Genomic DNA, 17554 nt, shown 5'->3' on the forward strand with positions numbered 1-17554 from the left:
CCGTCTCCCAAAGTGCTAGGATTATAGCCATGAACCACCATGCCCGGCCCCTTCCCTCCATTCTTTTTATTCTCCAGCTCAGCCTCTACTCTTTTTTCCTTTGTGATTATAATCTATAAATGTATATATTTGTATCTGGCATTATTTTTTATCTGACACCCTGACTACAGTACTTTTCATGACAGCAGAGGTTACCTGTAACTTATACACCATTGTCTTTCAGGGCCAGGCATCTATCCAATGCTTAATAGATATTTGTTGAAGGGATGAATGAAATGAATGATAAGCATTGATCAGGTGTTTGTATAACTTTAGACCACAACTTTAGGGTACATGATTTTTCAGATTCCTTTGTTTCTATGGGAATATAAACATATACACATATATAGAGAGAGATCAAATGTTACCTCCCTAAGCACCCACCTGCCATTCCCATAATGAATTTGATCCCAGCCCTCATTGAGGTTCCCATACTCTCTCCAGGGATCACATAATAACATGGGCTTATGTGGTCCTGGGAAATCGAGGAAGGGGCTGGCTGCTCCCTGGTATCAGCCATCAGGGCCACTGGAGTGGAACCCTGGTCCTGTGTGTGACAGGCTCTGTGCCCAAAGAAGGCTCAAAGAAAGCCTCATAGCTGTCTGTCCCTCTGCTGCCAAAATTCTCCTGGTACAACACAGAAATGGAAAACTTATCAAAGGCAGATCCATGCCTTCTAATGGTTCATACTCTACTGGTAAAAACAAATGTTTAAACATACACCTGCTCTCCAATAAGGTAATTGCAGTAGTGCAAACAAGAACAATCCTGCAGGAGGGGAGGCAAGGAACTCTTAGTGGACACTAGGGAAAGCTTCCTAACAGAAGCACTTGTTTGCACTTGGTCTGGGAAAATCAGTGCAGGATGCCAGAGGAGAGGGATATAGAGGAGCTTTGGTGAAATTGGAAAAGTTGGAGGCCATGAAGGGGAGAAATGCTGTATCCAGCTCTGACTTTGCAAAAAGACTGTCCAGTGAGAGAAACTGCCTCTCATCATCATCAATAGATATTGACCAAATCTACTTTTGGTGTTGACCTGAAGGTCACAGAGTGATTGCAAAGGCCTCTGCTTGCTATGGGGAAATGAATGCAGAAAGAAATAGGCATCAATTTAACATTCCTTGGAGAGTCCTTGTAAAACAGCAGCGTACCAAAAATACCCACCAAAGCCACGCTGTGTCACAGGGAGACCAGCACAATATGAGTTCACTTGAGAGTGGACACAGTTATCTGGGCTATAGATCAAATTTATGATAAGGCTGAGTTGTATTTTTATGTGCTGAATGTAGAGTACATGAGACCCTTCTGGAAACTGCCTGTTATTGTATATAGAACTTGAAGCATTATTTTACCAGTTGAAATTACTCTCACTTTATAGCTGTTACTTTGCTTTTATGGAATACTATTGATCGTATCTATTCATCATTTACCACTGCGCCCTTGTTCAGCAAAGAAACCACCCTACCTCAATATACCTGCTGAAAAATACATTCTATGTTAGTAATGATAGAATAAACAGCTGACATGTATTAAGAACTCAGTGTGCCAGGCCTTTTGCTAAGTACTTCATATACATGATCTCATTCTATCTTAAACATAGGAGGTTGTAGTTGATCACCATTTTACACATGAGCAAACAGAGACAGGATAAGAAATTGTCCAGGATCACACGACTAGCCAGGAGTAGACTATCATCATCTATTCATTCATTCCTTTAAATAAATGTACTGAGTACTGTAAATTGCATCAGAACATATGAGTTGTACATAACATTAACTTTCCCCTAAGGAGTTTAGGATATAGCAGGTGAAGTAAAACTTAGAAGAGTGAGGTGTGTGACGAATGATGTGAGCACTTTATGCTTATAGAGAAGTGAGGACTCAATTCTGCAAAGGCAAATAACAACTGAGCTAGGTTTTGAAGGGGGTAAAATTGTTAGAATAAGCTGTGAGAAAGTTCTTCCAAGCAGAAATATTTCTTAAGTCAAGCTCCTCTAAAACAAGAATAATAAAACCAGCACATCTGGTATAACCTATTTTATTATTATTTTGTCAACAAAATATTAATGTCTTATTCACATATTTAACTGTAAGCCCAAGTCACAATCCTGTTCTTCTCAGAGGTGGCAGTTGAACCTGATGGTAAAAATCTGGCAGGAACAGCCTGTAGTCACCGGGGACACAGGTTTCAGAAGTCCTAAACAGATTTAGCAAAACTCTATCCTTATGACTTAGTTATGGTCATTAACAAGACTCACTGTGGATTGTCTTTTCAATGGGAAGGTCCTGCCTGAAGCAGAAATGTGCTGAGTTTGAGTCTGAACTCTGCCTTTGAAAAGCAGGCAGGAGTATCCATGTATGACACACGAAAGATCTGCTTTATGAAAGTTATATAAACATAATTTCAGGCCCCATCCATGGTCAGTTAGTGCACTTAGGGCCACATATTCTCATTGGAAGTGTCCTTGTCACACTTGTGGTTTGACAGGGAGACCAGTTTCTTCCCTCTGCATCCAGGAGGGCCTGGGCAAGGGAACTCTGGGGGCTCTTCACCTTCCTGGTTTGGGGTGAGAGGAAGAAGAAATGAGAATGAGTCTCTAGCTTCCTGTCACTCCCAATCAAGAGCTGAATTCTTCCACCATTTTGATGTTTGCAGCAAAAAGAGAGAGGAGAGGGAAATAAGTAGAGGGTGAGAAGGACAGATACAAGGATGGGAGAAATCAAATGGTCCCCCAGAGGGACCAGAGACACATCCCTCTCTACTCCTCCTCACCGCTGTGGTCCCAGAGAGTTGGGGTGAAGGCTTGGTGGGCTTCCCCTGCATTTCTGAGAGGTCTTGACTCCCCTGCATTTCTGAAAGGTCTTCAATGGTGTCTTTAGCATCACTAAAGCACTCCATACCCACTTTGGATTAAAGGGGGGAGGATTTATGTCTCCACAGTACCCGATGGGGGACACCAAAGATGGGTATTTTAAAATTCTTCTCACAAATAAGGATAATCCAGCACAGAAAGGAATAGAAATGCAGCCAAGATCAGACAGTTTGTCAAATCAGATCTGTGACATTTCTAACTCGGTTGAAGGATGTCATCAATTCTCATAACAAAATTCATACCAATTTGCTCTATTTGGCAAGTTATAACGTTCATCTGGAATTAGGGAGGGATGAAGGGTAGGAGTGGAGCGGAGGGAAGAAAGGATGAAGCTGAGTCCCGCCATCGTCAGAAGAAACAAATGATGAGGATGAAGCATCAGGAACACGCAGTGAAATGAGTCCCTGGTTCCACACATGGACTTCACTCTTGCACAGAGGCCCTTTGCGCAGGTCAGCACTTGCCACAGAGCCCCTCAAGCCATGTGTTTGCCCAGCTTTTCCTCATCTAAGTACAATCACTTTGGGAATCTGAGCATTTGATTTGCTATAACCAATATAGGGTCTTCGAAGCAGCTGCCCTGCCCAACTGGATTTTTGTCTGTTCACTTAATTACACTGTCTGAGATCCCTCCTGCAATGCATCACCTCTAGACAGCAGAAAGATGGCACTGTAGGTGAGACAGGCCTGTTAAATTGCAAATGTCTCCCAGGCATTTGGCAGCTCATTCCCACCACAGATCTCTAGCAGGGCCCCGGAACCAGCATGCTCTAAACAGCTGAAGCAGAAATAACCAAAGAAGATTCACCAAATGGAGAATGAGTCCAGGATGAAAGATTTAAATGCTGAGGAAAAGTGTGTGATGAAGGAACAGAGACATATGCATTAATAGAAGCTGTTCTTATAATGACTAAAATTATATATTTGCAATACCTTTGCTGAAGTCATGCCTGATACTAATGTTTGTAGTCTTCCATTCCTGATCCATCCCAATGATCTGCAGGGTCATCATAGCATTAGCCTAAGTAGACCAGTGACAAAACCAATGTCCAGAGGAGAAAGACCAACCCACATTCTAGAAAGACAGTGGTTGGCCCCAACCCATTGTTGGCTTCCAGAGGATTCCAGATGTCCCATGGAGTAGGACGGGGGGAAAACCACCTCTACGAGTGAGAGGAGCTTTTACCTCCAGCCATTTCCAGTCCTTTGTTTTGCATCTTTATCACAGAAAAATTCTAAAATAATAAATTAAAAGAGAGAATGTATGCACACCTCACTGGAATTAGCTACCCTTTTATTCACTGAGTGTCAACTATATGCCAAGCATTGTGCTAAATGCTTTATATTTTCTTATGAATCCTCAGAACAACCCAGTGTGATAGGTTTTAGTTACTTATTTTATCGATGAGAGAAGAGAGACTTGGTGAGATTAAGTAAGATATCCAATAGTATATAGCTAATTACTAGCTGGCTCAAGTTTCAGACCCAGATCTGTCGGATTGCGAAAACTATCCTTTAAATCATGACGCGGTCCTGTCTGCCCACCACTTGGTTTGATGTAGTTCTTAGCTGTAAACAACAGAATCCAGTCTCCTGGTTGAATGTAGAAAGAAATTTGTGAAAGTGTGCCAGACAGATCCCAGAGTCTGTGAAGGGGCAGAGACCAAGCTTGAATGCCACACTGCAGGAATGAGGAAGGAAGGAGACCAAACTGCTCTTTGGAATGTTTCTAGCAGACAAGCCACTGCTGCTGTGACACTGGTCCTGATTATGCCTGGAACTAGGCATCAGATTCTCCACTAAAACTGCCCCAGAAAAGCCAGAAGCCTCTGCCACCACATTTACCAGGAGGTCAGTCTCCCTACATTGCCCACCCATTGTTCAGTTTCCATTCCTGTCTTGCATGTATGCTTCTGACTAAATCACATGGCTGTATCCAGGTTCAAGGGATTCTGGGAGATGTAGTTTGGGAGTGTTTATCTCAGAAGTTGAGACTTGCAATACAGAAGCCATGAAAGAAAAAGAAGAGGTTAAACAGATTTTGATCCACTAAAAATAGTAAGATCAAGCATTTCTTGAGGGGGTACTATGCACAGAACATGGAACTAGGCTCAAGGATTCCACGTATGAGGAAATATGATCTGAGACCTGGTCCTTGGAGGTGTGGAATCTGACTGTGTAAAGTAAGTGGTTACCCACCCAAGGCAGCCCTTATGAGGGCCAAGTAAGCAGTCAGAGAAGAGATGAGACTGCAGTTCAGAGCCATGTGCCACCTCAGTAAGCTGGGGCATCAGATGTGATGGATGAAGACATGGGACCAGATGCTTTGTCCCTGAAAGGCACAGACACCATCTACAAAGCAGAGGAGACATGGATGGAGATGGTGGCCCTCCCCTAGCCTGGCTCAGGGTGTGTGGGGTCAGAAAGAAGGATCGCAACCCCAGGGCAGGGTCTAGGGTTCCACTCCAGCCACATGGTAGAGGGCCCGAGTGTGCAGGAACGTACTTACCACGGAGTGGTGTTTCTGTAGGGATCAGCGAGGGGAGAGGGAGGCCGTGGGATGGGAAGAGAACACACAGAGTCATGACCATGAGCATGGGGGAGAGGACAGGTGCCCAAAGTAGCCTGTGTTTCAGACAGCGGTATAAGGAGGACAGGTTGTAAGACTATGCCAGGCCGAATTACGAATTATAAACAAGACCCCTCTAGCTGTTTAAGCAGCAAGGATTTGTTTAAAAAAAAAAAAAAAGGAGTTAGCTTTTGAATCCCTGGAAGAGCCAAAGAGTCAGTTTGGGGTCTGTGCAGGACCCATGCCCAGAACCCGAGCCTCTGTTGCTGTTACTGCTGCTGCAAGACAACCTTGCAGCCCAGAAAGTGGAGTCCGGAAGGTGCTGTGGTCCTTCCTCCCATTGCTCTGTATAGGAACACTTCTTTGTGGGTGCCTTTGTCAAAGCCCGTGTTCCAGCTCCCAGGGAAGCCTGACCAAATGAGTTATGCCTTCTCCCGTGGGGAAGCAGGACAAATAATTGTGGGAAAAGGTTGTTCAAGGATCCAGGTACCCACTTTCATAATAAATGTTCTCCACAGAGGAACGGTGTGAGCTGGCTCTTGTGCCTGCCTAGGGAACAGTGACATTGGACTTGGCTTCGTATACCCTGACCAGGAAGCAGCACCTCCTACAGCCATGGAGAGCCTCCAGGGTCCCAGACACCCAGGTGGGGGGCTTCCGGGTAATTGGACCTGGAGGAAAACTGATCTCTGAAAATATGAAAAGTTCACTCATCCTGAGGTATGAAAATGACTGACAATGCCACGGTGGCTCATGCCTGTAATCCCAGGCTGAGGCAGGCGGATCACCTGAGGTCAGGAGTTTGAGAGCAGCCTGGCCAATGTGGTGAAACCCCATCTCTACTAAAAATACAAAAATTAGCCTGGAGTGGTGGTGCATGTCTGTAATCCTAGCTACTCAGGAGGCAGAGACACGAGAATCACTTGAACCCAGGAGGTGGAGGTCATATTGAGCCGAGATCGTGCCACTGCACTCCAGCCAGGGCAACAGAGTGAGACTCCATCTCAAAAAAAAAAAAAAAAAAAAAAAAGACCGGCAATGCTTATAGTGCTTATAGGCTACCTTCCCAGAGGTATTGCAATTTAATAGAAAACAATGCTTTAAGTAAAAGGGATAAGTTACTACTAATTGGCCCATTTTTGGTATCAGGCAGCCAGTGGAACAAATATTTGCTAGTTGGTGGGAAGAGAAGCTGTGGCAAACACTTCAGATTGCCCGCCCAACACCCGGTCTTCCTTGCTTCACTATTGACAGTATTCCAGTTTGGTGGGAGGGGAACAGCAATGTACTGTTTAAAAATAGTCACTCCCTTGCAGCCCAGGTGGTCAGGAGACCCAGTTTTGGCTTTCGGGGTATAAGCAAAAGTCTACTGGGAGGGATTTCTATGGAAACTATTATTTTGTTGATGAAAAGGGGCAGACTCAACTGGCCCGTTACTTTTCTTAATAGACTTTTTAGAGCAGTTTTAGATTCATAGCAAAATTGAGCAGAAGGTAGAGACTTCCATTATATCCCCTGTCCCCACACACATACAACCTCTCCCACTCTCAGCATCCCCTACCACAGTGGAACATCTGTCACAGTCAACGAACCTACATGGACATGTCATTATCACCCAGATTCCACAGTGTTTACATTAGGGTTCACTCACAGTGTTGTCTTTTCCATGGGCTTGGACAAGTGTGTGACACATACCCACCACTGTAGTACCTTACAGAAGAGTTTCACTGCCTATGTCAGTCAGTTTTCCTTGCTATAAAGGAATCCCTGAAGCTGCGTAATTTATAAAGAAAAGAGGTTTACTTTGGCTCACAGTTCTGCAGGCTGTACAGGAAGCACGGAGCTGGCCTCTGCTTCTGGTGAGGGCCTCAGGAAACTTCCACTCATGATGGACAGTGAAAGGGAGCGAGGGAGTTAACATGGTGAGAACGAGTGAGAGGGAGAGAAGGGGGAAGTTCCAGACTCCTTTAAACAACTAGATCTCTGTGAACTGAGCAAGAACTCACTTATCAACAAGGGGCTGCTGCTAAACCATTCATAAGGGATGCACCCCCATGATTCAATCAACTCCCACCAGGCCTCACCTCCAACGCTGGGAATCACATTTCAACATGAGATTTAGAAGGGACAAACATCCAACCACATCACTGCCTGAAAAATCCTCTGTGTTCTGCCTATTCATCCATCCCTCCCTCCCGTAACTCCTTGTAACCACTGATGTTTCTACTGACTCCACAGTTACTCCTTTTTCAGAATGTCATCATATAGTTGGAATCATAGCCTTTTCAGATTGGCTTCTTTCACATAGCAATATGCACTTGTTTCCTTCACCTTTTCATGGCTTAACATCTCATTCCTTTTTAGCACTGAATAATATTCCACAGTCTGGTTGTACCACAGTTTATCCATTCACTTACTGAGAGACATCTTGGTTGCTTCCAAGTTTTGGCGATTCTATTAGTCTGTTCTCACGCTGCTGATAAAGACATACCCAAAACTGGGTAATACATAAAGGAAAGGAGTTTAATGCACTTACAGTTCCACATGGCCGGGGAAGCCTCATAACCATCGCAGTAGGCAAAGAAGGAGCAAAGTCACATCTTAATGGCAGCAGGCAAGAGAGCTTGTGCAGGGGAACTGCACTTTATAAAACCATCAGATCCCGTGAGAATTATTCGCTACCACGAGAACAGTGTGGGGGAAATTGCCCTCATGATTCAATTATCTCCACCTGGCCCCACCCTTAACATGTGGGGATTATTACAATTCAAGGTGAGCTTTGGGTGGAGACACAGCCAAACTATATCAGCAATTATGAATTAAGCTGCTATAAATATCTGTGGCTGGTGTCTGTGTGGACGGAAGTCTTCATCTCATAGGGTAAGCACCAAGAAGTGTGATTGCTGGATCGTGGCCCATCATTTTGCACTTTGCCTATTGCCCTTCTTCCTGCCTGCAACTCAGGGGCAATGCCCAGAGGAAGAGAAGCCATCCTGCCACCCCAGGCAGAGGCACCCCACGCTAAGGAAGGAGGAGCTGGAAGCCAGAGAGGCCTGGTCCACGGTCGCTTCCTCGAGCAGCTACACCAGCCCTTAAACTGTCTGCATCAGACTTTATGTTACTCAAAAACCAGATCCCTTTTGGGTTATGCTACTGTGATTTGGTTTTTGTTTCATCCAAGCTTAGTCCTAACTGGTATGGAAACCATCTTGATGTTCCTAAAATCGCTTCAGATTGGCACCTTGTGGGCAACAGGCTTGGTTCTTAAAATATTGTCAGCCTAGGAATGACTGTGGGGGTACCCCCTTTTTTAAATTCTCGATTTGAATTCATCTGAATCTTGAATATTTTGTCTTTCATTTAAAGTAGACATCCCCCTTCCCCAAGTGAATCTCAAAGAAAAGAGAAAATGCATTGCCAGTGTTTGAGAGCTAGACCCCTTCCTTCCTCATTAAATCCCCAGTTGGGAATGTAAAAGCACCATCTGCATTTCAGTACCTGCTGGGCAGAAGATGTGCATTCCGAGCAGAGAATCCATTTGCTTTTATGAGAGAGGTTTTTTTTTTTTCTCCTTCCTGTGAAAGTCCTATTATAAAAACAATTAGTCTCCTTGAAGGATTTTGTTCTGCAAAATAACTAATTCTCTGCACAGCTGCTCATCCTTAGAAATGGCCTAAGTACCAGAGGGAGGGGGCTCCTGCCACTTCCACAGAATCTGCTTCCAAAGCCAGCACCAGCTCTGCCGAAGCAGAAGCCGTTGGGTCCCCCTACACCTCCAGAGTGGTAAGAGCTGTCAGCCACCATGTGTTAATCTGCCCTCCCTGCCAGGCCATTTGGAGGACCCTCAGGAGCCTGGGGAGGCAGGAGACAGACAAGGCCTTTAACCCATCAGCAGCTGCTCTGTGGTCAAGAGGTCACAGTGGCTCAAATCCAAAGGTGAGAAAGGGCTCAAGGATCATGTTGGGAAACAATTCCTTGGGACCCCCCCATACTTCATAGTGTGTTCAGCAGCAGCAGCTCTTGATTAAAAAGGGCCCTTTTCAACCTCTTTAGTTTCATAGAGGTATGCAGTTTGATTGAGGAGGTTTGATTTAGGAAAGATAGACATGAAACAGATTATTTTCCCAGTATACCATTATGCTTTGCCACATTCAACTTTTCTGCTGGGTACCAGGCTTCCTTAAGAACACTTCAGCCCCATTTAATAGCTTTTCAATAATTTTCTGTTATTTAGATAGTAAATAACTGGCTGGGCACAGTGGCTCATTCCTGTAATCTCAACAATTTAGGAGGCCAAGATGGGAGGACCACTTGAGCCCAAGAATTCACAACCAGCCTGGGCAACATAGCAAGACCCTGTGTCTCTACAAAAAGAATACTAAAAATAAAAAGAATTAATTGGGTGTGGTGTTATGTGCCTGTAGTCCCAGCTACTCAGGAGGCTGAGGCAGGAGGATCACTTGAGATCAGGAGGTTGAGGCTGCAGGGAGCTGTGATTGTATAACTGCACTCCAGCCTGGGCAGTGCAGTGAGACCCTATCTCAAAAAAAAAAAAAAAAGAGAGAGAGAGATTAAGTCTTAGTCTTGTCCATTTTTAAATCTCAATCCTATTTGACTCACATGATTCCCCACCACCCATCTCAACTTAGGGATGGCAAGTGGAAAAAGCACCAATTGGTATATTTTGCTGATTCTTGTGGTTAAATCTTCCCCATATGGTGGGTTTCCAAAGGTGATGTCATTCAACACAGAGTTGGGAAGGAAGAGATGGGCACAATGAGCTCCTGCCAGCTAATAACACCAGAAGAGCACTGTGTGGAGGGCATGGAGGGACATGGCCTCCCTTGCCCTTCCCTGGGCCTGCTCTTCTGGTGTTGGGGCAGGGAGTGTCAGAGGCATGTGAACCACAGCAACTCCATCTTGAAGAGGAGCTGGGTAAAATGAGGCTGAAACCTACTGGGCTGCATTCCCAGATGGTTAAGGCATTCTAAGTCACAGGATGAGACAGGAGGATGGCACAAAATACAGGTCATAAATACCTTGCTGATAAAACAGTTTGCAGTAAAGAATCCAGCTAAAACCCACCAAGACCAAGATGGGCACAAGAGTGACTTCTGGTCATCCTCACTACTACACCCCCACCAGCACCATGACAGTTTACAAATGCCATGGCAACATCCGGAAGTTACTCTATATGGTCTAAAAAGGGGAGGCATGAATAATCCACCCCTTGTTTAACATATCACCAAGAAATAACCATAAAAATGGCAAATCAGCAGGCCTCAGGTCTGCTCTGCCTATGAAGGAGCCATTCTTTATTCTTTTACTTTCTTAAAAAACTTGCTTTCACTTGACTCTGTGGACCCGCCCTGAATTATTTGTTGCGTGAGATCTAAGAACCCTCTCTTGGAGTCTGGATCAAGACCCCTTTCCTGTAACAGGAGGACAATAAGAAGGCTAAAGACATTTCCAGACTGAGCAATTACATGATAGTGGGACTGCTGATACCAGCAGTTCCAAGCCACCACCCTTTGATTCAGCCAGTGTCACCTTAGCTCATTAGCGATTGTGCAATTATTTGACATGTTATTGCATTCTGCCTTTATTTAAAAGAAAAGAAAACTACTGGAAAGTAATAATTAAAAGGTCTTCTATGGAAGATCATTTCCACAGAATGATCTTCCAAATGATCTTCACCAATATTGATGCTGGGGGCTTTTTCTTGGCCATCATTCAGCCATTTTTTTTTCCTCTGCTCCCCTGTGATAACATCCCTCTCCCTGAGCAATGTGTGTGCTTCTTACCCACTGGGTGGGGAGGCAAGCGACGGGGCAGGGAGTAATGCTTCAAAGACATTCTTATGGATCTGTGGCCATAGGAAGCACAGGCATCATAAGTTTCATGTGCTTGGAAGATGTGACATGCCAAAACTGGCGAGTGAAGATTCACTTCAAATAAGATGTCTTAAACACTTAATCAGATACACAGCAAGGCTGTGTATTTTGTCAATGTTTATTATTGATATAAACTCTTAAGGGAAGGGATGTATACTTCTTTAAGATAATGTAATGACTCGCTGTCTCTGCTCAGCCCTAGGCCAGCTTAATGAGGAAATACTAGGAACATTCCCATGTGGGTCAGAAACAAAATGTCAAGACTGTCTACCTCCGCCCCCTTCAATTATTTAACATCATTCTTGGGTACTAGCCAATGCAATCAGTAGAAGGAAACTGAAGAATAAAAATTGAACAGAAGAAGATACAATTATAATTCTTTGAATTATAAGATTGGTTCACATGAAAAAACTAAGAGAGCCAAGTGAAAAACTATTATAAACAAAAAGAATTCAGTAAGGGAGTTGGCTACTATTTTAATGTATAGAAATCAGTAGCCTTTATGTATACAACCAACCAATAATTAGAAGGAAAAATAGAAGAAATGACCCTATTTACAATGGCAATAATAAAAAAATCCCTAGGAATAAGCTTAACCAAAAATTTACAAGATATGTTTAAATTACCACTTAAATCACCAACAATTCAAAGAATTTATCCTATGGGCACGTGCACATATGAGAAATTACACCTACATTGAAGACTTGTTTATAATAGGAAAATTCAAGACAGGAAAAAGGACTTGGAGAAAATGAAAATCCTGCTATGTTCTTAGATAGGAAGTCTCTGCGTCATAAAGATATCATCAGTTCTCCTTAAGTTGGTCAACACATTTAGCATGGTTCCAAGTAAATTCCAATTGGAACTTTTTTTTCTTTTTTTTTTGAGACAGAGTCTCGCTCTGTTGCCCAGGCTGGAGTGCAGTGGCGTGATCTCGGCTCACTGCAAGCTCCGCGTCCCGGGTTCACGCCATTCTCCTGCCTCAGCCTCCCGAGTAGCTGGGACTACAGGCGCCCACCATCAGGCCCGGCTAACTTTTTGTATTTTTAGTAGAGACGGGGTTTCACCATGTTAGCCAGGATGGTCTCGATCTCCTGACCTTGTGATCTGCCCGCCTTGGCCTTCCAAAGTGCTGGGATTACAGGTGTGAGCCACCGTGCCTGGCCTCCAACTGGAACTTTTTAAGTGAACAAGTTGATTCTAAAGTTTCTAGGGAAAAACAAATAAGAATAGCCAGGAAAATAATGAAGTGGAACTGTCCCTACCGGGTATTTAAACATAAAGCTACTAAACAGTATGATTCTAATACATGAACAACAGACCAAAGACACTGAACTGAAATAAAATCAGATACATGGAGGAAAATATTATATAATAATAAAGATAGAATTTTAAATCAATGTGGAAAAGATAATGTTGGATTAACTGGGTGGTCATCTGAAAAAAAAAAAATAGAGCCAAACATCATATCTTACACCAAAATAAACTACAAGTGGTACAAATATTTAAATGTAAAATTTAAAATGAAACCATAAAAGCAGAAGAAATCACAGGAGAATTATTTTTAACCCAGAGCAAGAAAGGCCCAAGTATGACACAAAAAACCTAAAACCAAGAATAAAAAGCAGATAAATTCTGTGATATAAAATTTAAGATTTTAGTATTTTCAAGACAAGAATCATCACAAGTAAAGTCAAATCCACATGACAACTTTGGGAGAGGGGCAATAGGGGAGCACATGTGATTCTTGATCTGCAGGCAAATGCTCTACCCCAAACTATACCCCTAGGCCCGAGCACATGTAATTCATATCTCAAACAAATGACTCATTTTTCTAATATACAAAGAACTCCTACAAATCAATAACAAAAAATGATAGAGTAAAAGAATAATAGGCAGCCCACAGATAAACAAAACAATGAAACATGAAAAGGTGCCAAATTGCAGATGAAATGAATGTTGCTAATCAGCTGACCGTAAAATTGGCAAGAGCCCAACGCAATCAGAAGTGTCCTTAAAAGTGGCAGAAGGAGGAAGAAGAGAGTGAGGGATGCAGCAATGAAAGCAGAGTCAGAGAGATGCATTTATAATGAAAACAATGCACGTGAAAAACCACACTTAGATGCCATTTTTTATCTTTCAGACTGGAAAAGATCAGAAGGGTTTTTTTTTTGTTTGTTTTGTTTTGGTTTGTTTTTGAGGTGGAGTTTCACTTATGTTGCGTGGCTCATGCCTGTAATCCTAACACTTTGGGAGGCCAAGGCGGGTGGATCACCTGAGGTCAGGAGTTCGAGACCAGCCTGGCCAACATAGTGAAACCCCGTCTCTACTAAAAATACAAAAAATTAGCCGGGCGTGGTGGCAGGTGCCTATAATCCCAGCTACTGGGGAGGATGAGGCAGGAGAATCACTTGAACCTAAGAGGCAGAGGTTGCAGTGAGATCAAAAGTTCTAAGACAGACTTTGTTGGTAAGGATGTAAGGAAGGAAGCACTGTCACACACTACAGGTCAAAATGTACTAGTACAACCTCTGTGGATGCCAGCTTAGCAATATCTAGTAAAAGTCACAAGTACCATTTATGTATCAATTCCAATTCAAGGAATTTATTCTATAAGCATACTTGTACATAGGAGAAATGATGCATGCATTTAAGCATTATTTATACTAAGAAACATCACATACGGATGAAATGTCCATTAATAGGGTACTAGCTATATGCAGCTATTAAAAAGAATAAGAAAGATTTTTTATGAAGAGAAACAATTTCTCGCATTTTTAAGGGAAAAATGCCATAACACACATGCATATATAGTAAAAAATTTAAATGTAAATATGAATATGATCATGTATATCCATAGTTGTTTTCATGAAAAGAACTGAAACACAAGAAACCAGTACTCTTGGGGTAATAGAGCTAGGTGCTGGGGACAGAGCTTTGACACAGAGTCTTTTCAATATACGTTATTTTGTGCCTTTCAAGTTTTGCAACCTTATGAATACCTTTTCTAAAAATATATTAAAAATTGTGCCTAAAAGAGAATAACTATTTGGGATTTTGCTATTTTGAGCCCTCTAAAATCAGAGCACCTCCTCTGCCCATGGATCTCCTAAGTCTGCTCTTTCATTTTCTCACAGTCAACCTTTTAGCAAGTTTTCAGGAACATTTTGAATGAAGAGGGAACAGCCTGCCCATCAGTGTTGCAGACCTTAGTCTCATTTCAAAATACAGACATCTCCCACTTACATGGAGCAATTTCCCGTGGTTCTTCACTAGAGGTGGATTTACTGAGAAAGATCTCTCACATGCACAGACTTTTTCTTGTGGTCAGATACTTTGGTAAATTTGCAAAAGTAAGATATTTTAACCATGAGTTGTTAACACTCATATCTCTTTTAATTTCCCTTCATTCACTTCCCCTAATTGGAATGCAGTGAGTCTGCAAGCCTTTTAGTGATCCCACTAAAGGGGAGTTAAGCTGAGGCTTCTCTTAATTTGGGTCTAGGAGACACACTTCTGCAGCCTTCTGTAGTCTTTTCCATGCATAGTTAAATCGTGGTTGGGATCACAGTGCTAAGAATGGCTTCCAGGAGAGCCCGTCAGGCCGTGCACTCAGCTTCCCCTGTGAAGATGCAGCGCAGGGGAGTCACACTGGCCTCAGGGAGTGTCCTCTGGCACCATTACTGGGCATTGCAAACACTTGGGTGGTGGAAGAGAAACAAGGTTCGAAATGTCTAAGATCAGAAGCTTGTCTGGGGAAAATCCTTCCAATCCTAACACATGTAAAACTGTGAGCAGATTCAGTTCTGTTAAAAATAAAAGCCCACAGTTGAGATATACCCCAAGTCCAGTGGCCCATAACCATGCAACCAAAACATGTCATTCCAATTTCCTTGAAACGCTAATTCTAATCGTAAACACAACATGTAAATTTTACATCCTTGTCAATATGTTTCAGTGAAATGAAACTAATCAGCTACAGACAAATCAGTTTAAACAGCTCTCTTTGCCCTAAATAAAGATAATGTGTAACAGCAAATCACAAAAAAAGGTCAAAATACATCCTCCCTATGCTTTACAAACTATATTGTAAATGTTGTAAGGCAAGCTTCTTTTTTTTTTTGAGACAGAGTCTTGCTCTATTGCCCAGGCTGGAGTATAGTGGTGCAATCTCGGCTCACTGCAACCTCTGCCTCTTGGGTTCAAGAGATTCTCCTGCCCCAGCCTCCTGAGTAGCTGAGATTACAGGCATGTGCCACCATGCCTGGCTAATTTTTGTATATTTAGTAGAGACAGGGTTTCACCATATTGGCTAGGCTGTTCTCGAACTCCTGACCTCAGGTGATCCACCCATCTTGGCCTCCCAAAGCGCCAGAATTACAGGCATGAGCCACCACGCCCAGCCAGGGCAAACTTCTTACTACTTGGTTTGAAGTCTCCCGGATCAAGATCTATACTTTTTGTATGACAATAAACTTTAAAATTTTTTCTAACTTGATCTAATTTTATTTTAGACAGCTCTCCACAGATGCTGAGTCAAACTAGAAGTTTTCTCATTAGGAATATACTCAGTAATAAAATATATACAAATATAAACATACCATGCATTTTTTTTCCTATGGGAATTACATGGAAGATAATTCATTAGAATTCCTTTGTCTGTAACACATAAATCTATAGCTAATAATACAAATAGTTTGTACTTCAGTAGATGAAGTCATATATTTTATACATCCTGACTGTCAATTAAAATTTCTTTTGGTCAACCATGCTAGAGGAAAGTCTGAATTATCTTTCTAATCTCTCTACAGAAAAGGATATTACAAAATTATCGTTATTTAAAAAATGGATAACGCTGGGTCCGGTGGCTCACACCTGTAATCCCAGCACTTTGGGAGGTTGAGGAGGGTGGATCACTGGAGGTCAGGAGTTTGAGACCAATAGCGAAAACCCATCTCTACCAAAAATACAAAAAAAATTAGCCAGGCGTGGCGGTGCACACCTGTAGTCCCAGCTACTCAGGGAGGCTGAGGCAGGAGAATCGCTTGAACCCAGGAGGTGGAAGTTGCAGTGAGTTGAGATTATGCCATTACACTCCAGCCTGGGGGACAGAGCAAGACTCCATCTCAAAAAAAGAAAAGAAAGAAAATAAAATTTAAATTTAAAATGGATAACAAGTATGCAGTCAAAAAATTGAAGCTAAAAGTATTAGGGAAGTTTGTCAGGTACTTAGCTTATTAAAATATCAGGTTTTTCTGGATTTTGTATATTATGCTACTTGTCAGATATTTCCAATCTGTAATTTGTTGTGATTTCTTTTCTTATTCTAAGTATTTATTTTCCTATCTAATTTGTTTTAATATTTTCTATTCTTTTTTCTATAAAGTACACCCCAAATTATTTAAACTTCAGGCCCCACAAAACTTGGACCCATACCATGTATTCACTATCAATTTAAAATGTGAACTTGTCAATCTCCCACATAAAGATTAGAACTAACAGAGCAGGGTGATTTTTATATTATACAGGGGTTTTTATACTAAAGACACTGACATCCAGATCAGCCCAGTAACCTGAGCCAATGAAAACTCTGGAAACAAAGCCCTTTCTCTAAATCCCCCATTAACTCCCCTTTAAACCATTGTCTCTTCAGGGCATGGAAAACAAAAATAGGTTTTTCCCAAAAATCTTCCTAAGCCTCAGTCTGCTTGCTAATCCTCAAGTGCTGTCATTCTCCCAACATGCTCAAGGCCTCAGCGAACTTCTCATTTTACATCTTAAAAGTGGAGAATTAATTATAAGACTTTATTCACTCAGTGATGGAACCTCTGCTGAGTGACACACTTTGCAATCTCATTTGGAGGGCTTGAAATTAACCCAGCATATGCCACACAGCTCCTGAATTCTCAAAGCTGCACAGCTGCCGTGCTGCTTTGGTTTTCATTACATGGGAGGCTTTTCCACCTGCTGGCTATGTCACAAAACCCAATCTGTCCTAGCGGGGCTTTTTTTGTTCACTTATTGAAAGTTTGGTTTTTAGCTATAAGCTGAAATCTGTATGAAAACCTCAACAGACAATAATAGTAGAAGTCGGCCAGGTGCAATGGCTCATGCCTGTAATACTCCCAGCATTTTGGGAGGCTGAGGTGGGTGGATCACCTGAGGTCGGGAGTTTGAGACC

The sequence above is a fragment of the Pan troglodytes genome, chromosome 14 (genome assembly GCF_028858775.2).
Source record: "Pan troglodytes isolate AG18354 chromosome 14, NHGRI_mPanTro3-v2.0_pri, whole genome shotgun sequence".
NCBI classification, from domain to species: domain Eukaryota; kingdom Metazoa; phylum Chordata; class Mammalia; order Primates; family Hominidae; genus Pan; species Pan troglodytes.